Consider the following 26,623-nt stretch of genomic DNA (forward strand, 5'->3'; position numbering starts at 1 on the left):
TTCCACTGAAACATTCAAGCTGTACCCTTTTCCAGGCTGCCTGTGGATTTTCAAAATGTGGTAAACAACTGCTCTGGCTGAAAAGATGTGTTGAGTCCTCTTTTCGTAGATTGTCATCTGCAAGTTGCTCCTTCACTTTAAGAGGCCTTGTTGAAAATGTACCTGCATGGGTGGTTATCAAGTTCTTTTGGTCGAGCAAATGGTCTCTCTACTGTAAATTACATTTTCTCAGAAACTGGCTGTGCCCTATTTTTTCTCTTGCTTTCGGTCAAAAGTTGGCTTAGTTGTTCAGCTCCTTCTTTGTTGATTAACTGTAGACGTATGAGCTTGTCTTGAATTATTCAAACAGATCTCCCTTTTTTGTTATAAAACTTACCAGAGGTAGAAAAGTTCAATCCAACATCAAAGACCAACTGCTGACCCTTTAAGGATGCTCTCTCTGGGCTCCCTGTATTCACACTTCTCTGCAGGTGAGGCCGCACCTGCACCTTGAATTACTTGGGTGACTGGTCTATTTACTCTCTAGGAAAACCAATTGCACCAGCCTCCTGGACAATCTCTCCCATGATTTTACAGTCCATGCAACCAAGGAAAATTTAGCTTTCTCTGCCCATTTAGTAAAAGGTTACAGTTTTTCTTTTCTTACTCTATCCAAATTTTCTATCCAAACTGGGCAAGGCCATGGTTTTTATATCATGACTTGAACTGCTCTAAATAGAGACTCTTTACTCGGTTAAATATCAAATGTGAGATAAGTGTTGGTTGTCTCCATGCCTTTCTGCCAGACATCATTTTGAGGAACTGTTATGCTTGATAGCCATTATAAGGAATGTTAGAGGCTGGGGAATGTGTCTCTCTGCTATCAGTTAAGACAGAATGGCTTTGGATGGCCAGACATCTGCTTGCTGCTGTTCTTACTTTTCTTTCAATTTCTGGGCATTTCCTTAGAATGTTTCTGTCAAATCCCTAAGAAGAATACTGGAGTAGGTAGCCACTCCCTTCTCCAGGGGATCTTCCCAACTCAGAGATCAAGCTTGAGTCTCCTTCATTGTAGGCAGATTCTTTACCGTCTGAGCCATGAAGGGAGCCCCTTCACTTCACTATGCTTGATAACCATTGCAAGGAATGTAAGAACACAGGCAACCTTCCTCTCTACTAATAAGACAGAAGGGCTTTGGATGGCCAGCCATCTGCTTGGTGCTCTTCTTAAACCTTTCTTTTAATTTCCTGGAATTTCCTTAGAACGTTTCTGTCAAATCCCTAAGAAATGCTTTCTTAGTCATAGATAGAACTCATCTGTAAACAAAACCCAGAAAGAATTGATGAAGAATTCATTTCCCATCTGCTGTATAAATTTAGGACTTTAAATACTTGATACAGAGAATTCAGTTTTCTATGGACCACTAGGAACTCAAATGGTGTGATAAGGAGCCTGGACAAAAAGCTAGATTTCTAATTTCTCCCAGTAATGATGCTTCAACTGAACACTACTTATACATCCTCACTGCTCTCTCTTCAAATTCACCATGTGGTGGTTATGGACATGGAATGGAATTAATGTGAAAATAGTGGAGGAAATTTACTTGAAGCTGTTCTTGAAATTCTATCTTCCAAGCAGTCTGAGGCTATGTAGCCAACAAAATCACTTAAAACTGTACTCAAGAAAGCTCAATAATTGTCCAGATAACTGTCAAGGAAGACTCTCAGGCATGATGCAGGGAGGGGAACTCAGACTGAGCCCTGCCTACTTCCAACATAGGAAAGACAGAGCTAAGAGTTCAGAGAGATCAAGAAGGCGAGAGTTTTCAGGACGGACACGCAGAAAGCACCATAGGCAACACTCCAACAACCTTCACAGAACCACCCTCGAATATTCAGCAAAGTGCTAATCACCACACGTGTGTAAGAAAAGTGCTCAAGGCCCAGAGAAAGTCATCCTGAAAGATCAGAGGAATGAATATCCAGCACTTACAAAAGGCTGTGAATGTTGCCTGTGCCAACAGCCATGGAAATTCATAATTTTGGGGGCTTGAGTAAAGAACTAAGATCCTCTATTAGTAGAAGGGAATGATAAGCCCTATACTGAACTTAACTCCGATCCCACTAAACAAATTGTAAAGGAGTAAACAGTTCTCAAGATTATATATCATATGTTCAAAAACTTAGGTAGAAATATGGTAGATATGCAAAGATCAAAACTGAAGTTCTAGAGATAAAACTGCAATGTGTGAGTTGAAAAATACACTCGATGACATTAACAGTGGTTAGACACTGTTGGAGAAAGGCTTATTGCATTTTAGACAGAGGAATAGAAATTATTACATAACACAGAGACACAAACACACACATATATAATGGACTATTACGCAGCCATGAAAAGTGAAATCTTGCTATTTGTGACAAACTGGGTGAAACTGGAAGGTATTATCCTTAGTGAAATATATCAGACGGAGAAAGAAAAGTACTGTGTGTTTTCACATATATGTGAAATCTAAAAGACAAAACAAACAAATATAACTAAACAGACTCACAGGCAGCAGACTTGTAGTTACCAAAAGGGAGAGGGGAATGAGGAGGAGAAAAATGGGAGAAGGGGATTAGAGGTACAAAGTACTAGATGTAAAGTGAATAAATTACAAGATATAATGTATAGCAAAGGAAATATACTATTTTATAAAAATTTTGTATTCAGTATAGTCTTTTAAAATACCAAAGTACTATATTGCAAGCCTGAAACTAATGTAATATTGTAAATCAACTGTACCTCAACAAAAATGTCAAATACAGAAAAAATGCATTGTGGTAAAGCTATCAGCATTCAAAAGAAAATTTAAGAGGTGACAGTAGCATTAGAAAAAGTGAGTTTACCAACACAATGCTGCCAGTGATTTTAAAAGTCATTTCATAATGAAAAAGCAGTCAATTCAGGAAAAGTACAATGACACTAAACACATTTGGATCTAATAACAGAGCTTCAAAACACATGAAAAGCGTTTGATAAAACAGCAATGACAATGTTCAAATTAGCAATTGCATTCAGAATCTTCACTGCATTTCTCAATAATTGATAGAAGACATAGACCAAAAAAAACAGAAAGAAAATAGAGAAAAAGAACAATGCTGCCAATCTAGTTGAAATTCATACAAATCCACCCCAAAACAGTAGAATAGTATTCTAAAGCACATATTTATCAAAATACATGATATTCTGAACTATAAGACACATCTCAATAAACTTAAAAACATTTAAGTGATATAGGGTATTTTCTCTAACTGTAGTGATATTGTTAGAAATCAATAGCAGAAAAATCTTTAGAAAAATCATCAAATATTGAAAAACTAAAAAACAGATTTGAAATGACCCATGATCAAAGATGAATTTTTAAAAAGGTAATTTAAAGTCCTTTGAATTGAATAAGAATAAAAATATAGTATACGAAAATTTGTGGAAGTCCATTAAAGTACAGTTTATGCTAACATTCATAGCAATAAATACCTACATTAGTAATAATGAAAAGTGTCAGATCAATAACTTCAGCCTCTACCTTTATAAATTACAAAAAAGAGACTAAAAGTAGATAAGAAGAGGAAAGAATGAAATAAAGACAAGACCAACAATAGATAAAATACAACAGAAAAACAATAGAGAAAATCAATGAAACCTAAAGTTGCTTGTTTCAGAAAATCAATAAAATTGGTAAACTTCCAGCCAGCATGATTAAAGAGAAAAAAAAAAAAAAAAAACCAAAGAAGGCAAAGTTGCTATTATCAAGAATGAGAGAGGTGATACCAACAGGTTCTAAAACTATCTAATGAATAATAAGAAAATGTTTGAGCATCTTTATGGCAATAAATTTGAAGATTTGGATTCAATGCACAAATTCCTTGGAGTACATACATTAGCCAATTTCATTTAGGAAGAAATCGATTATTTAAATAGCTGTATATGTATTAAAAAAATGAATGCACAGTAAAAATCCTTCTTACAGTAAAGTTTATAGGCACAGATGGTTTCACTGGTAAATTCTATCCAATGTTAAAGAAAGAATAGCAATTCTGCATACATTTTTCCAGAAAATGTATGAATAAACAATGTTTCCAACTCATATTATGCTATCAATATGATCCTAATATGAAAATCAAGGTAAAAGCATTGCAAGAAAAGACAAGTTTGGATCAATGTCTGTCGTGAAGTTTTTAAAATTTTAGCAAAATAATCCATACATACATATTTGGAAAGATTAACATGCTATGACCAAGGAACTTAACCTAGACTCCAAGACTAATTCAATTCTTTCCAAATCAACCAATTTATTTCACCATATGTATTTGTTTCCTAATGCTGCATAATGCATTTAACACACTTAGTCACTTAAAACATCACCCATATACTAAAGTGTATTCAGCAGGTCAGAAGTCCAGCATAGAGCTCTACATGATTCTTAAAAAGACATTATTAACTGTAATTTCATTTGAATTTATAGTGGAAAATAAATGGAATTTCTTTGAAGCTTTATGTTTAAAGAGATTCAGTTGTCAGTAGCTATCACTTTTACCACATTTGTTTTTGTTTTTATTTTTCTTAATTTGTATTTCACTTTCTCTTTGGCTGAAAGTCAAATAAATAAATGTTTTTCTTTAAAATTTCTTATAGTATGATTAGACAATCATTTTCTCTAAAAATGCTCACGATTTCTTAAATGTTGTCTGTTATTGAAAGGATAACTTGACTGGCATAAATGTTCACTTATTTGTCTTTTTAAAATTTATTTATTTTTAATTGGAGGATAATTGCTTTGCAATACTGTGTTGGTTTCTGCCATACATCAACATGAGCCAGCCACAGTATACTTATGTCCCCTCCGTCATCTTGAGCCTCCCTCCCAACTCCCATCCCTTTGTTGTTGTCACAGAGCACCAGGTTTGGGTTTCCTGCATCACACAGCAAATTCCCACAGGCTGTCTGTTTTACATATGGTAATGCATGCTTCCAGGCAAAGCTCTCAATTCATCCCACCCTGTCCTTCCCCCTGTGTCCACAGCTCTGCTCTCCATTGCCGCCCTGAGTATATATAGGCTCATCAGTAACATCTTTCTAGGGTCCGTATGTATGCATTAGTATACAAAGTTTGTTTTTCTCTTTGTGACTTACTTAACCCTGTATAGTAGGCTCTAGATTCACCCACCTCATTAGAACGGACTCAAATGCATTCTTTTGTATGACTGGGTAATATTCCATGGCATACATGTACCACCAGTTCTTTACCCATTAATCTGTTGATGGACATCTAGGTTGATTGCTTGTCCTAGCTATTGTAAATAGTGCTGCAATGAATATTGGGATGTGTGTGTCTTTGATTACATTTTCTTACTAATAGAGTTCAGAAATTCCTTAAATTGTCTTCAGTTCAGTTCAGTCGCTCAGTCGTGTCTGACTTCACGACCGCATGGAATGCTGCATGCCAGTCCTCCCTGTCCATCACCAACTCCTGGAGTTTACCCAAACTCATGTCCATTGGGTCAGTGACACCATCCAGCCATCTCATCCTCTGTCATCCCCTTTTCCTCCTGCCTTCAATATTTCCCAGCATCAGGGTCTTTCCAAATGAGTCAGCTCTTTGCATCAGGTAGCCAAAGTATTGGAGTTTCAGCTTCAACATCAGTCCTTCCAATGAATATTCAGGACTGATTTCCTTTAAGACATATCTGGTTGGATCTCCTTGCAGTCCAAGGGACTTTCAAGAGCCTTCTCCAACACCGCATTTCAAAACCATCAATTCTTCGGCGCCCAGCTTTCTTTATAGTCCAACTCTCACATGCATACATGACTACTGGAAAAACCATAGCCTTGACTAGACAGACCTTTGTTGGCAAAGTAATGTCTCTGCTTTTGAATATACTGTCTAGGTTGGTCATAACTTTTCTTCCAAGGAGCAAGCATATTTTAATTTTATGGCTGAAGTCACCATCTGCAGTGATTTTGGAGCCCAAAAATATAGTCTGCCACTGTTTCCCCATCTATTTGTCATGAAATGATGGGACCGGATGCCATGATTTTACTTTTCTGAATGTTGAACTTTAAGCCAACTTTTTCACTCTCCTTTTTCACTTTCATCAAGAGGTTCTTTAGTTCTTCTTCACTTTCTGCCATAATGGTGGTGTCATCTGCATATGTGAAGTTATTGATATTTCTCCCAGCAATCTTGATTCCAATTTGTATTTCATCCAGCCTGACATTTCTCATGATGTACTCTGCATATAAATTAAATAAGCAGGGTGACAACATAGAGCCTTGACGTACTTCTTTTCCTATTTGGAACCAGTCTGTTGTTCCATGTCTAGTTCTAACTGTTGCTTCCTGACCTGCATACAGAGTTCTCAAGAGGCAGGTCAGGTGGTCTGATATTTCTGTCTCTTGAAGAATTTTCCACAGTTTGTTGTGATCCACACAAAGGCTTTGGCATAGTCAATAAAGCTGAGGCAGATGTTTTTCTGGAACTCTCTTGCTTTTTCGATGATCCAGCGGATGTTGGCAATTTGATCTCTTGTTCCTCTGCCTTTTTTAAAACCAGCTTGAACATCTGGAAGTTCACGGTTCATGTATTGTTGAAGCCTGGCTTAGAGAATTTTGAGCATTGCTTTACTAGTGTGTGAGATGAGTGCAATTGTGTGGTAGTTTGATCATTCTTTGGCATTGCCTTTCTTTACAATTGGAATGAAAACTGACCTTTTCCAGTCCTGTGGCCACTGCTGAGTCTTCCAAATTTGCTGGCATATTAAGTGCAGCACTTTCACAGCATCATCTTTTAGGATTTGAAATAGCTCAACTGGAATTCCATCACCTCCACTAGCTTTGCTCATGGTGATGCTTCCTAAGGCCTACTTGACTTCACATTCCAGAATGTCTGGCTCTAGGTGAGTGGTCACACCATCATGATTATCTGGGTCATAAAGATCTTTTTTTGTACAGTTCCTCTGTGTATTCTTTCCACCGCTTCTTAATATCTTCTGCTTCTGTCAGGTCCCTACCATTTCTGTCCTTTCTTGAGCCCTTTTTTGCATGAAATGTTCCCTTGGTATCTCTAATTTTCTTGAAGAGATCTCTAGTCTTTCCCATTCTATTGTTTTTCTCTGTTTCTTTGCATTGTTCACTGAGGAAGGCTTTCTTATCTCTCCTTGCTATTCTTCGGAACTCTGCATTCAAATGGGTATATGTTTCCTTTTCTCCTTTGCTTTGGATTGTCTTACTTATTTCTTTTTTTTCCCCCTGCATCATTCTTTCCTCTGTCTCCATCTTTTCCTCATCTATCTACAGATTTGTCTCTTTTTATACCAGGCATTTCCCATCATTACGTCCTGAACTACTTGTATGTACCATGCGTGAATTGCTCAATTTAGCATCCAATCTCCGTATTAGAAATCATTTTATATTTATGTTCTCTGCCATTCCATAGCACTTACTTCTTCTAACTTACCATATTCCTGGGCATGTTTATTGTGCTTTTCTTCTTATTTCTATAGCAGTTTTCAACTCTATAAAGATTTCATATAGTTTTTTCATTATTGCCTCATCTCTGCTGGTTTATTTTTCCTTCCCATATCTTACTTTCTCAAGGCCTTTTTCCTTTATGATGAACATGAATATTTTTTACAGTTTATTTAATATTGAAGAGATCTATTTGCTTCTTATTCTGTCTCCTTTGCTATTTTTTGTGTGAAATATGTTTTTATTTGTCCTTTTAATAAGTCACCTTCTCACACCAATGACTTTTTCATGCTCTATTTCATTAAGATCCATTGGTTGCATTTACATTTTCAAAGTCCGCTTTGCCCATGTTTAACATTGCAACTAATGTAATGATAATTTGGAAGTTAGCTATTTCTTGAGCAATTTCGATCTTGTGAAAGTTGCCAAATTTTATTATCTAGTATCAAAGAGCTCAGATGCATTAATATCACAAGTAGATTCATCAGAATGATCTTTGAATACTGAGAAGCTGTTGAGTTCTTAAGTGGTGGATATAATTTTTCCACAATTTTGAATTTTACATGAAAACTTGAACTGTGTCATTAGCTATAAATGCTGCCAGTTGTTTTCCTGTATGTAACAGGCTCACTTTTATCATTTTTTTTGACAAAATATGTCAAACACATGTCTGACTAATCATAGTTTGTCAGTCTTTCAAATAAAATTGATGTAGTGAAGAAAGCAAGTAGTCAAACAGTTCCTTTTGCAAATGAAATAATGACACAAGTGCTTCTCCTAAGGACAGCTATCCACCAGCATCGACCAGAAGTACTTAATGCAAAGGTCCCATATCCCATTTCCTTAGCTAATTACTTTTAAACAACATGTAAACAAGGGTTGAAATTTAACAAAATTAATCATTTTTACTGCTCCTGTGTGAATATTCTTGGAGGAGCATTGCTTCTTTTTCCATTGATGTTGTCATGAAAAATATAACTGAAGGTTCACTTTGGTGACATGACCTTGATTCATGCTAAGCCACCAGGAATTTTATCCACCACTGCTTTTTCATCGTCACTGCGAATGTTAATGGGACCCGAAGGCAACCGACACCTCAATACTGTTATAAAAGCAGTTTCGACCTTGTGCATCATTGAAAAGGCCTCAGAGAGCCCCAGAACTATAATGAATCTCTTTAAGAACTACTGGATTAGGTAAAGTTGAACAAGAAACAAATCAAATTGTTATCAATGATTGACTTGTGGTGGTGCTATTAGGAGTAAAAAGGAGTCAATCAATATATCTCTGTTTTTAAATTTTTCAACTCATATATTACTCTAAAAAGCTATTTTAAAAGCTCAATAAAGAGAAATAAGAAAAGCAATTATAATCATCATCAGTAATTTGTTCTAGGTCAAGACATAATTATATCTTAACTATTGTGATACCTGCTTTAAGGTAATCTCTATTTTAAAATAATTATCTCTAATCAATCAGTGCTTTAAGATAAGGGATTTATGACAATGCTTTCAATATATATATACTTTTTTACTTTGTATATTTCATTGGTTTTTACAGTATAAAACTCAACTAATGAATAAATTCAGCTTGTTGGCAAAATCAAAAATGTAATTTGAGTCTTCTAATCATTTGTATGTATGTAAATATACAGGTGAAATCTTAATTTAATCTTTTAGAAAGTCACATATTTAAAATTGCTTGCTCCACAGATAAGTTAATGACTTTCACCAAAGTATACAATAAGGTGAAAAAATGTAAAGCCCCCTATGAGTGTTAAATATATGTCATTATTCAACAGCCAGTTCCATTTTTAATGTTTTCCCTGAGCTGCACAAGCTAGTTGAATTGAATGGTTTAATCAGCACACTACTTCTTATTTTCTCATTTATGCATATTAACTGAGAATATAATTGCCCACATTATATGGAAACACTTTCATGTCCTGAGAGGGTCAATGGTATTATTTTGAGCTTATTTGGCTTGAAAAAACCTGGATTCTATCTGCTCTACATAAATTGATTCAATTTTAATTGCATTTACCATATTCCTTATAGATTTTTTTCAGTGTAATTAAACCAATTAAACTTATGACATACTTATTCACAGAAAGTGCCAAGAAAAAAAAATAATGAAGGAAAACTATATTTTTCACTCACTTGATAGCATCTTGAGCTTTTTCAGGACTGGATTAGACATCATTGCAATTAACTGAGTGTAATTAAAAGGAAAAGAGATGGCTTTACTCTGGTCACCCATTCACTAGTATGATTGGAAATGCTGAGACACTGTTGACTGAAAAGCAATTAATGGGATACTTTCATGACATTTATCTCAACAGACCCTTATCAGGCTTATGGTTCCAAGGACAAAGTTATGGACTTAATGAGTGTTTAGATGTTAATTTTGAGTAATATTATAAAGATGTGAAATTTTTAAAAAGTGTCCATTTCTGCTATGGAAGGATTGGGAATTTTCTAAAGTTCCCTGTAAATTTTCCCTGTAAATCTGTTGCAAAAATTCAACTTTGCTACTGTAATGTGGTAGAGAAGCCTCTCGAGAGTCCCTTGGACTGCAAGGAGATCACACCAGCTAATCCTAAAGGAAATCAACCGTAAGTATTCACTGGAAAGACTGATGTTGAAGCTGAAGCTCCAGTACTTTGGCTGCCTCAGGCGAAGAGCTGACTCATTGGAAAAGACCCTGATGCTGGGGAAGAGTGAAGGTTAAAGGAGAAGTTAGCAGCAAAGGATGCCATAGTTAGATAGCATCACTGACTCAATGGACATGAGTCTGAGTGAACCTGGAAGATAGTGAAGGACAGCGAAGCCTGGCGTGCTGCAGTCCACGGGGTCGCAAAGAGTCAGATGTGACTTAGTGGCTGAACAACAGCGACACTGTAATGTGAAAGCAGCCATCAGTTCAGTTCAGTTCAGTTCAGTCGCTCAGTCGTGTCCAACTCTGCAACCCCATGAATCGCAGCACGCCAGACCTCCCTGTCCATCACCAACTCCCGGAGCTTACTCAAACCCATGTCCATCGAGTCGGTGATGCCATCCAGCCATCTCATCCTCTGTCATCCCCTTCTCCTCTTGCCCCCAATCCCTCCCAGCATCAGAGTCTTTTCCAAGAAGCCACAGATGATGCATAAAGGGCAGTAATTCCCACAACAGAAACAAACAAAAACAGGCCGACAGCTCGTGACCGTGGTTTGCCCAATTGTACGTCCTCAAGTCCTAAACTCTAGAATAATGACTGTTATAAACTGCATTCTTATCAGAAAACATGTCAAAAGCAGAAAGCAGGCTCACTTTTTATATTAACAGTCATATCAGTTAAACATCACTGATAGGCCTTGGAATACAAAAATTATCAAAGGTTGGATGTATTTCTGGATCATCTAACACACAAAAAAAGCACTATCATACATGGATTTGTCTTTGAGTTTGTATATACTAAGCAGATTCATCAAAAATTCAAAAGAATGGCATATTGTTTTATTAATGCAAGTTCCCATGTCCAACACAGTGAGGCCAAACAAACTTATATGTCTGAGATTTGATCAGACAAAAGTTTATTGCAGGGTCATGGAGGGAAGCTGGTGGTTCATTCCCTGAAAAGACAAAAGAACAAAAATCAAAACCAACTTCCTGGAAGGGTATTGGCAAAGCACTTTTTTTTTTTTTTTTTAAGAGAAAATAATAACAAATGAAACAACTGGCAAAGGATTAATCTCCACCATATATAAGCCACTCAATACCAGAAAAATAAACAACCCAGTCAAAAATGAGCAGAAGACCTAAACAGACATTTATCCAAAGAAGACATACAGATGGCTAATAAGCACATGAGAAGATGCTCAACATTACGCATTATTAGAGGAATGTAAATCAAAGCAATGCACTTATAAAATCCAGGTGAGAGGCTGAGACATGTGCTTGTGATCAGCTTGTGATTGGTTCTTGTGATCAGCTTGTGATCCTCTGATTGGCTGGTAGAGACGTAGCAGTTGATATTATCAGGCCTTAGGCTCCAGAAGGCCTGGGACCCTGTGCTTAAGATCATCAAGTATTTATATCTTCCATTTGTTGGAGAGTGGGAGGTTCTTTTGACATTTCAGGACTCAGGAGATGCACATCAAATGCTATTATCCAGGTACCTCAGAGAGGAGCTGAAGCAGAGAGTATGGGGCAGGGGCTGTCCCGCTCCCTCCAAGGCCCCACTGGGTCCGACTCAGTTAGTTTTGTCCTCAGTTTAGAAATTCATACATACCATTATTCAGCTGCTAAGTCGTATCTGACTCTTTGCGACCCCATGGACCACAGCATGCCAGGCTTCCCTGTCCTTCACCACCTCTCAGAGTTTGCTTAAATTCATGTTCATTGAGTGCTAGTCAAAGACCATTAAAAAATTCTCTAATTATGTATCAGTGGTAACTTTGCTCAATATTTCCTGAGCAACTAGTGAAATGTTCACCAAGACATTATTTATCTGTCTTTACTTTAAGGGTTTGATGTGTGAGGCTACTGAGAAAAACAAAAGAAATAGAAAAATGGCCCTATTTCATGATTGTATTCTATAGGATTAAAGCTGGAAACTAAAACATTAGTAGAAGCATTTGCTCTTCCTGGCTTAAACCCTTTTCAGATCTGTTTTTGGAAGGTGGGAGAAAATTTTCCAAGAGGACCCATAATGAAGAAGAAAAGCTGGTCTAATTTAAATTCTAAGACCTTTGCTTTTCTCCAAGAAAGTCACTTGTCCATCGTTGATATGATAGTGTCTCCTGTCCTGCTGTCCTGATGGCCTCATGGGCTGGGCTAGTCCTATCTGTCATTTTACTCTTGGAATAAAACCTCAGAATCACCTGTTTTCTGTCAATGAAAAGTTCCAAGGGCAACGGATCTTCTTTTTTTTTTTTTTAACACTTTGAAGGAGGTCACATAGCTATTGACATAGATATATTTTAGGTTGCTTGCTCAGTACAGGAAATTTTGCTTTCCATGCTAGGAGTCACTGTGATATCCTTGTATTTGGAGAAAACTCCCATTTTAATCAAAATCTTAAACACACACACATTATTTTCACGTCAAATTAAGTAAAAGTAAAACACTCTCCAGGTCTTTTATACCTTTTTTTCTTGGGAACACAACTGTATGCTCATTATGCCCTCACCCTAAGATGTGATAATTAAGCTTCTAAAGCTGTTAGTCCCTGAAAAGGCATAAAAAAGCAAGCCAACAAGTGTGGAGTATACAGAGTTTTGAGGATATAAGCACACTTACTAGCTGTTTACAAGTCTCCACTTGTTGGATGGGTGAACAAAGTGATTGTAGATGCCTTGGTTCTTTCATAACTTGAACACTCAACTTATTAATAACTCACAATGACAGGTCACCCAAAAAGGGTCATGCAATTATTGGTATCATTTCACAGGTTCAGTTGTTAACATAATTAGGGGTAATGCAAATCTGAGCATTTTTCCAGATCATAATAATGCACAACAATATAAGGAGAAATAAAAGTCATACTTTTCTTAAATCTGTAGCCTAGCACTCATTAAAGCAGGAGGCATGGAAGCGTTTATCATGTGCCAGGCACTGGGTGAAGGGCTTCAAACAGATAACATCACTGAATCTTTCCTAGCCCCCATTTTTCAGATCAGAAACTGAAGTCAGTGGAGGTTGTCTCCCATCCTTGTTCACACAGCCAGTTAGTGGAATTTCAGGATCTGTACTTAGGTCCACGTGATTCTGGTCATTGCACCATATTGCAAACACACCTATATTAAAATTTTGAAAATGAATACACCGTTTAGGGCTCCAGGAGTATCCTTTCTGGGAATATTTACTTGGGTACTTTTCTTGGGGGGAAATGAAAAAGAAGACTGACTCACTGCAGAGCAGAACACAGATGGCACCCCGTTTATTGATGAGGAGTGTCGCTCTGCGTTCAAAGATGCTGCTATTAGGGACCCGCATAGCTTTCCCTCTCCCTTTCCATGGCAGGCCCCGAGCCATTTTGTAAGATGGGGCTCAGAACTTGCTTTCATCCCTTCCTCCCTTGTGGTAGGTTTCCTGCCAAAGAAAGGACACCTGATGGAGCCTGATAGAAATTCCGCTCCACACTGGGGCGTCTGAAACCGCACTTCAAGGAGAGCCTCTTTTCACAGGATTCATGTTGTAATAGACATATTTCAGGGCTGGGAACGGTTGTGCAGACTGAGGAACAGTGAAAGCAAAAGGAACAGGCACACAGAGGATGAAGCTGAGAGTGGGGAGAAGAATGCAGAGTCCCTGACAGCTTTTATTCCCCCCCAGATTCTCCAGAAACCTCACTGCATTCTTGCCTTCGTTTCTGAACCAGAGTGTAATGTCATGATCAAATCCCCACCTGGGCTTAAATGAACTTGAATTTTCTATTTGTTTCAAAGAAAGAGTTCTAACTCATGTGCCAGCTAATTTACAAAGTGTCCCAGTTAAGACAAGCCTGCAGTGGACATTGCATGGCCTTCAGTCTTGACCCACAATCTATTTAACTTGCTCTGGGCCAGCATCCTTACCCACTCTCTTCAAGGATTCTTCTGCAGTTTCACAGTTCTGCCCAAGAATTCTTGACACAGTCAAAGTCCGGGAAGTATTTTTCTAATGTTTTGAAAGTTATGGGAATTCTGATTAATGTACATTCCTGGTAAGAGTTATGCTTCTGAGAGGTGGTGCTGCCAGCATGTTTTTCCTATAATAAGATTCCCAGAATGACTTTTATATAAATCTAGCTATCCCTTTAAATAATGAGGTAGAATTTGCATGTGAACCTTTATTCAATAAATCACCTTTGATGATGGGTATTTTCAATGCTAGTATGATAGTTTCTAATGCAAAACTTAAGCACTTTATTTTTTATTGTTTTTTAATGTTATGAATCCTCTGAAAGGATATTTTGTTGACGGTTCCACTGTGGCTTATTCTCTTTATTCCTGAACAAATAAATCAAATTTTATCTGCATTAGTAACCTCTCTCTTGGAAATATTTAAGAATGAGTAATGACACAGTATGACTCAATGAACCAAGCTATAACTGATGATTCTCCAATCTGGAGAAAACATACAAGCATATAATAGAATTTGTGGGACTCTGGAAAGAACATGTCATAGTGACAAGAAAGCCTGAAGGTGTTAAATTTTGGAAGGCAACAGCTCATTAATTTATCAGGTATGGCTTATGAGCCAGAAACTATTCTTGGAGCTGAGAATACAAATATTAACAGAAAAAGAGTTCTCAGTCTATGTGAGAAGAGTCCAAATTGGAGTCCAAGCTTATCTTAAAAGCTTCAGAGGTTTTCTATTTGCTGCTTCGGTGGTCATCCCAGGGAGATAAGCTCCATTCTTTTACCTTTTCCACATTTAGTTCCTTATTTTTTCATCACTTTATCAAATAGGATATTTTCTGGCTGAAACAGGGAGTATTTTTAATAATCCATTTTATCTTCACTATGGGCTTATTTTTATAGCTGTTTGGAAATTTGTTTTTTTTTAATGTTTGTCCTAGGGTAAAAATGAAAAAGTTTAATTAACAACATTCTATGTTTAAATAGTTACAGATGGCTACACTTGCCACGCAAACACCTTACAATGGTAAAGTTATCCTTTCTCCCTTTCGTCTTTTTTGTTATTGTTGCCATATTTTACTATCCATGTTTTTGACCAAGAATTCATTTGCAGCCAACTTTGTTTTAGATAGTAAATACATTTTAACAGCTAACTAATTAAATAAACAGAATGCATTGTATTACCTTCACTCAACCATTTTTGGGAATCATCTCTTCTTTTTTGTAGATCAAAGTTTATGTTGGTATAAAACTTCTTCAGCCTCAAGAAATTTCTTTAACATGTCTTGCAGTGAAGTTTTTAATTTATTAATTCTCTGATTTTTCTTGTCCAGAAAAGTCTTTACCTCCCCTTTTCTTTTTCAACTGCAATCAGCTAAGTATAGAATTCTGAATTGACAATTACATTTTTCTTTCAGCTCTTTAAAGATGCCATACAGTTTTTTTTTTTCTGGCTTGTGTACTTAATGATGGAATGTCTGCTTTACTTTTTTTTTTTTTTTAAGCAGGATTTTTTTTAATACTTGAAGTATTTACTTGAATTTACAATGTTGTATTAATTTCTGCTGTACAGTACAGTGATTCAGTTATACATATATATTCTTTTTTTTAATATATTTTCTGTTATGCCTTTTCACAGGATGTTGACTATAGTTCCCTGTGCTATATAGAACCTTGTTGTTTATCCATTCTATATATAACAGTTTGTATATGCTAATCCCAAACTCCCAATCCAGCCTGCCCCCACCCCCAGTAGGATTTTTTTTTTTTTTTGAGAGTTAAACTTTTTTTTTTTTTTATTAGTTGGAGGCCAATCACTTCACAACATTTCAGTGGGTTTTGTCATACATTGATATGAATCAGCCATGGATTTACATGTATTTCCCATCCCGATCCCCGCTCCCACCTCCCTCTCCACCCGATTCCTCTGGGTCTTCCCAGTGCACCAGGCCGGAGCACTTGTCTCATGCATCCCACCTGGGCTGGTGATCTGTTTCACCATAGATAGTATATATGCTGTTCTTTTGAAATATCCCACCCTCACATTCTCCCACAGAGTTCAAAAGTCTGTTCTGTATTTCTGTGTCTCTTTTTCTGTTTTGCATATAGGGTTATCGTTACCATCTTTCTAAATTCCATATATATGTGTTAGTATGCTGTAATGTTCTTTATCTTTCTGGCTTACTTCACTCTGCATAAGGGGCTCCAGCTTCATCCATCTCATTAGGACTGGTTCAAATGAATTCTTTTTAATGGCTGAGTAATATTCCATGGTGTATATGTACCACAGCTTCCTTATCCATTCGTCTGCTGATGGGCATCTAGGTTGCTTCCATGTCCTGGCTATTATAAACAGTGCTGCGATGAACATTGGGGTGCACGTGTCTCTTTCAGATCTGGTTTCCTCAGTGTGTATGCCCAGAAGTGGGATTGCTGGGTCATATGGCAGGAACCTTCTCCAGAATAGATCACATCCTGGGCCATAAATCTGGTCTTGGAAAATTCAAAAAAATTGAAATCATTCCAGTCATCTTTTCTGACCACAGTGCAGTAAGATTAGATCTCAATTACAGGAAAAAAATTGTTAAAACTTCAAACATATGGAGGCTAAATAACACGCTTCTGAATAACCAACAAATCATAGAAGAAATCAAAATATGTATAGAAATGAATGAAAATGAAAACACAACAACCCAAATCCTATGGGACACTGTAAAAGCAGTGCTAAGGGGAAGGTTCATAGCATTACAGGCTTACATCAAGAAACAAGAAAAAAACCAAATACATAACCTAACTCTACACCTAAAGCAATTAGAGAAGGAAGAAATGAAGAACCCCAGGGTTAGCAGAAGGAAAGAAATCTTAAAAATCAGGGCAGAAATAAATGCAAAAGAAACTAAAGAGACCATAGCAAAAATCAACAAAGCTAAAAGCTGGTTTTTTGAAAAAATAAACAAAATTGACAAACCATTAGCAAGACTCATTAAGAAACAAAGAGAGAAGAACCAAATTAACAAAATTAGAAATGAAAATGGAGAGATCACAACAGACAACACTGAAATACAAAGGATCATAAGAGACTACTACCAGCAGCTCTATGCCAATAAAATGGACAACTTGGATGAAATGGACAAATTCTTAGAAAAGTATAACTTTCCAAAACTGAACCAGGAAGAAATAGAAGATCTTAACAGACCCATCACAAGCAAGGAAATCGAAACTGTAATCAAAAATCTTCCAGCAAACAAAAGCCCAGGACCAGATGGCTTCACAGCTGAATTCTACCAAAAATTTAGAGAAGAGCTAACACCTATCTTACTCAAACTCTTCCAGAAAATTGCAGATGAAGGCAAGCTTCCAAACTCATTCTATGAGGCCACCATCACCCTAATTCCAAAACCAGACAAAGATGCCACAAAAAAAGAAAACTACAGGCCAATATCACTGATGAACATAGATGCAAAAATCCTTAACAAAATTCTAGCAAACAGAATCCAACAACATATTAAAAAAATCATACACCATGACCAAGTGGGCTTTATCCCAGGAATGCAAGGATTCTTTAATATCCACAAATCAATCAATGCTTTACTTTTTAACTTTAACCACTGTAATGTGCTAACTTTGACAAACTTAGAAATTTGAATATTAATGTTCAGATACTTTTCTTTCTATTTATCTGGCTTGATGTTACTTAAATTTCTAGAATTTTTTTTATACTTTTATTGTATTTGGAAATTCTCAGCTGTTAACTCCTCACATATTTCTTCTGGCCCATTCAGTCTTTCTTCTGTGTCTGGGATTGCAAGCATGCGTAAATTATAACTTTGGATGTTGTCCCACCACTATGGATGCTCTGATGCTCTGTTTACCTCTTCCCTGAACTGCCCCCGCCCCAACACTCACACATACATTTCTTTTCCATTGGTGTTGCAATTTGGGCACTTTCTATTGAACAATCTTTAAATTCACCGATCCTCTTCTCATTGTGTCATAGCTACTGATGAACTTGTCAAAAGCACTCTTCATCTCTAGTTATCATGTTTTTCATTCCCTCTGTGGTAGGCAAAATAACATTCCTTGAGAATATCCATGTTCTAATCTCTAGAATTTATAAAGGTGCAGTGTTATATGATGACTCATTCTGTTCAAGCTGTTATAACACATTACCATAAACTCAGAAACAACAGACATGTATCTCAAGCTTTAGAGCCTGTAAAATGCAAGATTAAGGGACTGGCAGATCCAGTGTCTAGTGCAGCCATTATTTTTTAGTTCATAGGTGGCCATCTCGCTGTGTCCACACCTCTTAAGGAGGAAGGCAGCTCTCAGGTTTCATCTTTATTAGGGCACTAACGCCATGCACCCTCCTGATATAATTATTACCCAAAGCCCCCCCTCCCCTTCCACAACCATCACTTTGGGGATTGTTATGCCCGATGTCCGAATCCCCGAGCGGGAAGAGAGAAGGCCTCCAAGACAATGCAACTCGCAAAAAGGGAAGTTTATTGCTGACTTGAGTCAGGGCTCCTGCCGCAACCAATGCAGTGGTGCAGGGTCAGAGAGCCCTGAGCCCAAGCTGTTACACAAATTTATAGGGTGAGCACACGCCATTGGTAGTTGGTTTAAGCGGATTGGTTACAAGTTTGCAAAGCAATTTCATTGGTCAAAACTTTCACACACGCGGGAACTTTGGGGGGCGGGGGGCGGGGGGCGGGTTCCCACCCTGTTCCTAATTTACTAATTGGCAAACAGCGGTCAGTGTTAAGCGAAAGCTGATTGATTGTACCAGGTGGCCTGATAATCTTACCACCCAGAAGTAGGAAGGCCTGCTCCTAATCTAAGCTGCCTGCCATGGCGTTACCTCTGCTTGCCTCACAGGATTAGAATTTGAACATATGGATCTAGGGTGGAGGGGGCACAGATATTCATTTGGCAAATGGACATTGTTTACAGATGGAATTAAAGTTACTAATGAACTTTAATTTAGAGTTTAAAATAGAAAGATTATTCTGGATTATCTTGAAGGACCAAAGGGCCCTTCCGTGTGGGAAAGGGAGTTAGAAGAGTCATTGTCAGAGCAATGTAGCGTTAGACTCAGTTGACCAACTGCTGACTTTGAAAACAAAGGTTGTAGCGCCAGGGAATACAGTCCATCTCCGCAAGCTGCAAAGGGCAGGGCCATGAATTCTCCCCCTAGAGTCTCCAGAATCGAACGCAGCTCTTCTGATATCTTGGTTTTTGCTCAGTGTACTCACTGTGGACTTTAGATTCAGACCTGTAAGGTAATAATTTTTTGTTGTCTTAAGCCACCAATTTCTCAATAATTTGTTGCAGTGCTACACTTGTACACATTACTGTTCCACTTGATTCTTTTTGTTCCTACTTGCTTCATAAAATTTCCATATGTTCATACATGTTGTCTACCTTTTCCACTATGACTGTGCTTTTCATAGTTGTTTTGAATTCCTTACTGATAGTTTCACAGCTGCATCTTTCATACCTGTGTCTGATTCTGCTAACTGATTTACCTATTGGACGTTTTTACTTTTGGATCCTATGATTTCTGATTGATGTTCACAGTATATGTGGGAGTGTGTTTTAGATTATGGTGAGTGCTATTTGTGCCTAGAAGTAGAAATATTTATATTTCAGTTATATCATTATTGGTGGTGATGGGGGATTGAATAAATCTAGTCAGAGTTGATCTGCACGTGGAATTTTCTTTTTTTTCTTTTCAAAGACTGCCTTTGGTATACTTTAACTTCAAATTTCCCCAACATTACCTTGAGCTTAAATCCTGGATCATTTTCCAGAGAGTTTTACCTCAATGTTCCTCTTCAACCACAGTTTTAGATCTCATCTTTGAACTTATACTTCAGACAGGCTCTAGTTTCTTACTCCTTCCCCTCCTTCAGCATCAGAAAATTTCAGTTACTTGGCGATTGGCATGGGCTTCCCAGGTGGCTCATGGTAAAGTGTCCATCTGCCAATACAGAAGACATGAGAGATGCAGTTCAGTTCCAAGATTGGAAAGATCTTCTGGAGGAGGCAACGGCAACATACTACAGTATTCTTGGCTGGAGAATCCCATGGAAAGAGGAGCCTGGCAGGCTACAGTCTTGAGGTCGCAAAGAATCGGACACCACTGGGGTGACTTAGCATGCATGCAGCCTTGGTGATGAACACAGGGGATTCTCTTTTCCTGGTTCAGCCTCTGTCTTACCTCCTGTGTCCCTGGGTTTTAGGAACTGAGCTTTCTGTGTGATCCAGCTTTTTTCCCAGTGGTGGAGGATCTCTAACTGTCTGGTATCAAGATGACTTTCCTGTACTTCTCCAAGGTGAGAGAACATTTTCTTTTGCCCTTCCACAGGTCACTGTAAGTTTTCTCCTATATGTCATCTATGGTTGATGGTGTTTATTTCTTTTCCCATAGGGGCAGAAACTTATGATTATTAGGGGAGAACTACTGTGCTTTTTTTTTTTTTTTTTTTTAATGTAGAAGCCCTGTGTAGACTTTCTTGCTTTATGTCTTAGAATCTTACAAATTTGGGAGGCCTTTATCATCAGCATGTGTGCTTACTCTTTCACGGCTGCTATTCCAAGGTCGTGTACTTAATGTCTTCTAAGGTGATCCATGTGCTTCAAGGGTTGTGTGTTTGCTCAACTTTTGAGCTTCCACCCGTGAGACTCTCCAAACTTTTATTACTTTCCTCTTCTGTCCTCCAAGTACTTGCTGTTTGTTCGGTCTTAGCCCAACTCATGAGAGTTCTAAGTAAAGGCAAATGTGCTCCGATTTTGTACATCTCCTGGAAACTAATGCCATTTTTCACTATCAGGTGTCCAACCTCTGTCTCAATTCGTGCTTTTCTTTCTTACGCCTTCTTGCCAGCTCTGATCACCTTAGATGCTTTCGATGGCATTGTTGTATTGTTTGTAATTTCTGTTTTCTCTTTCTCCTAATTGGTTGAACATGTCTTTTCTGGTTTGCTCTTGCTGACTTGTCTCCTTCTCTTACATGTTTTCCTGTGCAAAGGTAGGAAATAAAATAAATTCTCTTGCATTATTCCTATTAGAAGTTACTAAATATTTTCCTAATTATCTTGTCAGTTATGAAATTAAGAGTTGTATATAGTGACTGATGGTTCTGTAGTTCTCAAAACTGATATCATCAAGCAACCTTTTAATCAATATTCTCTTTGGACCTTATGGTATAAAATATGCTATTGCTAAACAGACTACATTTATGAAGCAATTACTCAATGTCAAAGAGACATTTATAATTTCCAATTTAAGTTGCTAATTAGCATAAACATCATGAGTTATTCTCACTGAATTGATATAGTAGTAGACAAAACAAAGAAAGAAGATATTTTAATTAGTCTACACAATTTAATGTTGGTAAGTTTGGATTCTCTCTTTGGCTCTTTAAAAGATTGAAAACATATTTAGGATGCCAATTATAAACAACATGGAAGGATTCTGAGTACAACCAGGAAAAAATGTTGTGAATCTTTGAGAAATAACGTTTGAACTTTCTTTTTATTTATGGAACTTTAATTTTGTTAAAATTAAAAGTTTTGTCCAACTTTTTGCGACCCAATGGACTGCAGCATGCCAGGGCTACCTGCCCCTCACCATCTTCCAAAGTTTGCAAAGGTTCATGTCCATTGCATCAGTGATGTCATCCAGCCATCTCGCCCTCTGATGTCCTCTCCTCCTTCTACCCTCAATCCTTCCCAGAATCAGGGGCTTTTCCAAAGAGTTGACTGTTTACATCAGGTTACTAAAATACTGGAGCTTCAGCTTCAGCATCCATCCTTCACAATGAGTATTCAGGTTTGATTTCCCTTTAAATTCAGGTTTGATCTCCTTGCTGTTCAAGGGACTCTCAGGAGTATTCTCCAGCACCACAGTTTGAAGCCATCAAGTCCTTGAAGTTCCGCCTTTTTTACAGTCCAGCTTGCAGTTTATTTAAAAATGTTTACCCAATTTTGCATAACAAAAATGACACTCTGAATTTCCATATAGTGACTTTATGATTATGAAGTTAAAGTGGCAAGTAAAGCTTCTGACAACTGAGCTACTGAATAAAAGCTTCTGACAGGTTGATAGTCTAGGTTTCCGTGCTACCGGAAATGTCCTGCCTTTTGGAAACTAGAAGCATACTTCTCCTTTGACAACATCTTTCTTACATATGAAAGTGAAAATGAAAGTGTCAGTCACTCAGTCGTGTCCGACTCTTTACGAACCCCTGGGTTACAGCCTGCCAGGCTCCTCTATCCATGGAATTCTCCAGGCAAGAATATTGGAGTGGGTTGCCACTTAATTCTCCAGGAGATCTTCCCAACTCAGGGATCAAACCCACATCTTCTGCATCCCAGGCAGATTCTGAGCCATCAGGATCCTCTTACATGAGAAGATTATAATAAAATAATTGGGTTTTCTGTGTATAATTTATTATCACATAAGCAAAACATATAATAGTGTACAAAAAACAAAATAAAATTTGTACAATATTTATCCAAAATGAATAATGAAACATTACCAATACAGTTGAAAACACATACCCTTCCAAAATTGAATCTTTCTCCTTGTCCTGGGTAAACTAGAACCCTGTTTTTAGGCTCTTAATTTTGTTCCACTGGTTTGTTTGTCTGTATCTGTGCCTATAGTATATTATTCTATTGTCTATATTTTTGTTAAACGTAGGTGCTGGACATTTCAATTATCTAGAACCTATTATACAGAGTGAAGTGATTCAGAAAGAGAAAGATAAATACCATCTTCTAACACATATATATGGAATCTAGAAAAATGGTACTGAAGAATTTATTTACAGGTCAACAATGGAGAAACAGACATAGAGAATAGAATTATGGGCTTGGGGAGAGGGGAGGGGGGTGAGATGCATGGAAAGAGTAACGTGGAAACTTACATTCAGTCAGTTCAGTTCAGTCGCTCAGTTGTGTCTGACTGTTTGCGACCCCATGAATCGCAGCAAACCAGGCCTCCCTGTCCATCACCAGCTCCCGGAGTTTACTCAAACTCATGTCCATCGAGTCAGTGATGCCATCCAGCCATCTCATCCTCTGTCATCCCCTTCTCCTCCTGCCCTCAATCCCTCCATCAGGGTCTTTTCCAATGAGTCAGCTCTTTGCACAAGGTGGCCAAAGTATTGGAGTTTCAGCTTCAGCATCAGTCCTTCCAATGAACACCCAGGACTGATCTCCTTTAGGATGGACTGGTTGGATCTCCTTGCAGTCCAAGGATCTCTCAAGAGTCTTCTCCAACACCACAGTTCAAAAGCATCAATTTTTTGGCGCTCAGCTTTCTTTATAGTCCAACTCTCACATCCATACATGACCACTGGAAAAACCATAGCCTTGACCAGACGGACCTTTGTTGGCAAAGTAATGTCTCTGCTTTTTAATATGCTGTCTAGGTTGGTCATAACTTTCCTTCCAAGGAGTAAGCGTCTTTTAATATCATGGCTGCAGTCACTATCCGCAGTGATTTTGGAGCCCAAAAAAATAAAGTCTGACACTGCTTCCACTGTTTCCCCATCTATTTCCCATGAGGTGATGGGACCAGATGCCGTGATCTTAGTTTTCTGAATGTTGAGTTTTAAGTCAACTTTTTCACCCTGCTCTTTCACTTTCATCAAGAGGCTCTTTAGTTCTTCACTTTCTGCTATAATGGTGGTGTCATCTGCATATCTGAGGTTATTGATATTTCTCCCGGCAATCTTGATTCCAGCTTGTGCTTCTTCCAGCCCAGCGTTTCTCATGATGTACTCCGCACATAAGTTAAATAAGCAGGGTGACAATATACAGCCTTGACGTACTCCTTTTCCTATTTGGAACCAGTCTGTTGTTCCATGTCCGGTTCTAACTGTTGCCTCCTGACCTGCATATAGGTTTCTCAAAAGGCAGGTCAGGTGGTCTGGTATTCCCATCTCTTTGAGAATTTTCCACAGTTTATTGTGATCCACACAGTCAAAGGCTTTGGCATAGTCAATGAAGCAGAAATAGATGTTTTTCTGGAACTCTCTTGCTTTTTCAATGATCCAGCAGATGTTGGCAATTTGATCTCTGGTTCCTCTGCCTTTTCTAAAACCAGCTTGATCTTTTCTTTTCTCCTTTGCTTTTCACTTCTCTTCTTTTCACAGCTATTTGTAAGTCCTCCTCAGACAACCATTTTGCCTTTTTGCATTTCTTTTCCATAGGGATGCTCTTGATCCTTGTCTTCTGTACAATGTCACGAACCTCTGTCTGTAGTTCATCAGGCACTCTGTCTATCAGATCTAGTCCCTTAAATTCCTTTTTAAGGAAACTTACATGATCATGTGTTAAATAGATAGCCAAGGGGAATTTGCTGTGTGGCGCAGGAAACTCAAACAGGGGCTCTGTATCAACCTAGAGGGGTGGGATGGGGAGGGAGATGGGAGGGAGGTTCAGAGGGGAAGGGATGTATGTATACCTATGGCTGATTCATGCTGAGGTTTGCCAGAAAACAACAAAATTCTGTAAAGCAATTATCCTTCAACAAAAAATTAATTAATTAAAAAATTATCTAAATGGTCTTCTTTCCCCAAATATCAGTTATTTTTGGTACTTACATTATTATTTTAGTATAGGCTTAGCTTAATAAATTTTATTGGAAATCTTTTGTGATTATGTTTGGAACTACACTGATCTTACAGTTTCCAGAAAATTGACACCTTTATGATATGATATTAAGATACTGTAGACATGACATGTTAGGTCTATTTGCTGATGATTTCTTCCTTTGTCCTTAGTTAAGCTATATATTATTATTTTTTCTTAAAGATGTGTGCCTTTTTTAGACATTTCTAGATACAAATATTTTATTGCTACTGTAAACAGTATTTGTTTTTTAATTGCAATCATTTAAAAATATATATTGTATAGTAATATAATTGGTTTTATATTATGTTCATATTCAGAGACCTTGTTAAATTCCTTCATTAAATATTAAAAAAAAGAAAAACAGGTTCAAAAGATCATGGGCTTTTAAAACCATGAAAAGTCACTAAGTCATGTCGGAGTCTTTGCGACCCCATGGAACACTGGAGTGGGTAGCCTTTCCCTTCTCCAGAGGATCTTCCCAACCCAGCATTTGAACCCGGGTCTCCCAAGTTGAAGACAGATTTTTCTGGCCACCAGGGAAGGCCAAAAAGTACTGGAGTGGTAGCCAATCCTTTCTTCAGAGGATCTTCTTGACCCAGGAATCAAACCGGGGTCTCCTCCATTGCAGGAATATTCTTTACCAGCTTAGCTACCAGGGAAGTCATAAGTAAGTAAAAGGTTACCAGTTTAGTAAAGATACAGTTTTTGGGTTTAAAACCATCACTATTTAACTAAGAGATTTTATAATGAATGAATGGCTTTCTGTTGATTAATTTTTCCAAGTTCATCTAGGTTATGATGCATGTAGTTTCTTTCCCCTTTTAATCTTATAAATGAAAAAGTAAATTAGAATATTTTAAAATATAAAAACAGCTAGCCTTCCTAAAATAAATTCAGCTTAGCAATAATGTATGTAATATTCAGTACTTTACTGGATTTTACCAGCTAATATTGTTTTCAGTATTTAGATGCATAAGAAAATGAAATTTGCATGTAATATTGCTTTTAACTGCCTTCTATCAATTGTATTACTAAAACTATTCCAGATTCTTTAAATTGCTTAGGAAATACATTTTTCCCTATCCTCAGATAATTTGTATAATATTGAAATTTGTATAAGATTCAAGGCAGGAGGAGAAGGGGATGACAGAGGATGAGGTGGTTTGACGGCATCACTGACTTGATGGACGTGACTTTGAGCAAGCTCTGGGAGTTGGTGATGGACAGGGAAGCCTGGTGTAATGCAGTCCAGGGGATTGCAAAGAGTTGGACACGACTGAGTGACTAAACTGAACTAGTTGAAATTTTATTATCTGTGAAATTTTGGTGGACCTTACTTGTAAAACTAGATTTTATGTTTTTACTTTAATGAATGAACTTTTGGATAATAAGTTAATTTCTTAAAAAAATGATTACAATTTTGGTTGGTTTTATCTTTTTTACATATTGGTTTTGTTACATTTCTCAGAAATATATCCGTAGTTATAAAATCCATTATCATACATATTTTGGTAATATTCACTTGTTCTCAAAGGTAACTCATTTTGTCTGTAATTGTGTCACCTTAAATTTTTTAATGTTATGTTTGCTTTCTATTTTTTTAGGAAAAAGTAATCTTGGCAGATACTGAGTATTAACTCATCCTTACCTACAGTAAACTTTTGTCTTTTTGTTCACTCTTTTACTTTTGCTTTCAATTTTTTTCCCCTTAATTCTAATGTTCTTTATCCAAACATTTTTTAGTTGGATGATTACCTCATATATTTTATATTATTTTTCCTCTTTTACTATAATCATTAAAAAAATATATAATTGTAAATAGCATTTTATAAACACTTTAAAATACCAATATAATTTTATTATACAAACCTTGGAGCTAGT

The sequence above is a fragment of the Dama dama genome, chromosome 26 (assembly GCF_033118175.1).
Source record: "Dama dama isolate Ldn47 chromosome 26, ASM3311817v1, whole genome shotgun sequence".
Lineage (NCBI taxonomy): Eukaryota > Metazoa > Chordata > Mammalia > Artiodactyla > Cervidae > Dama > Dama dama.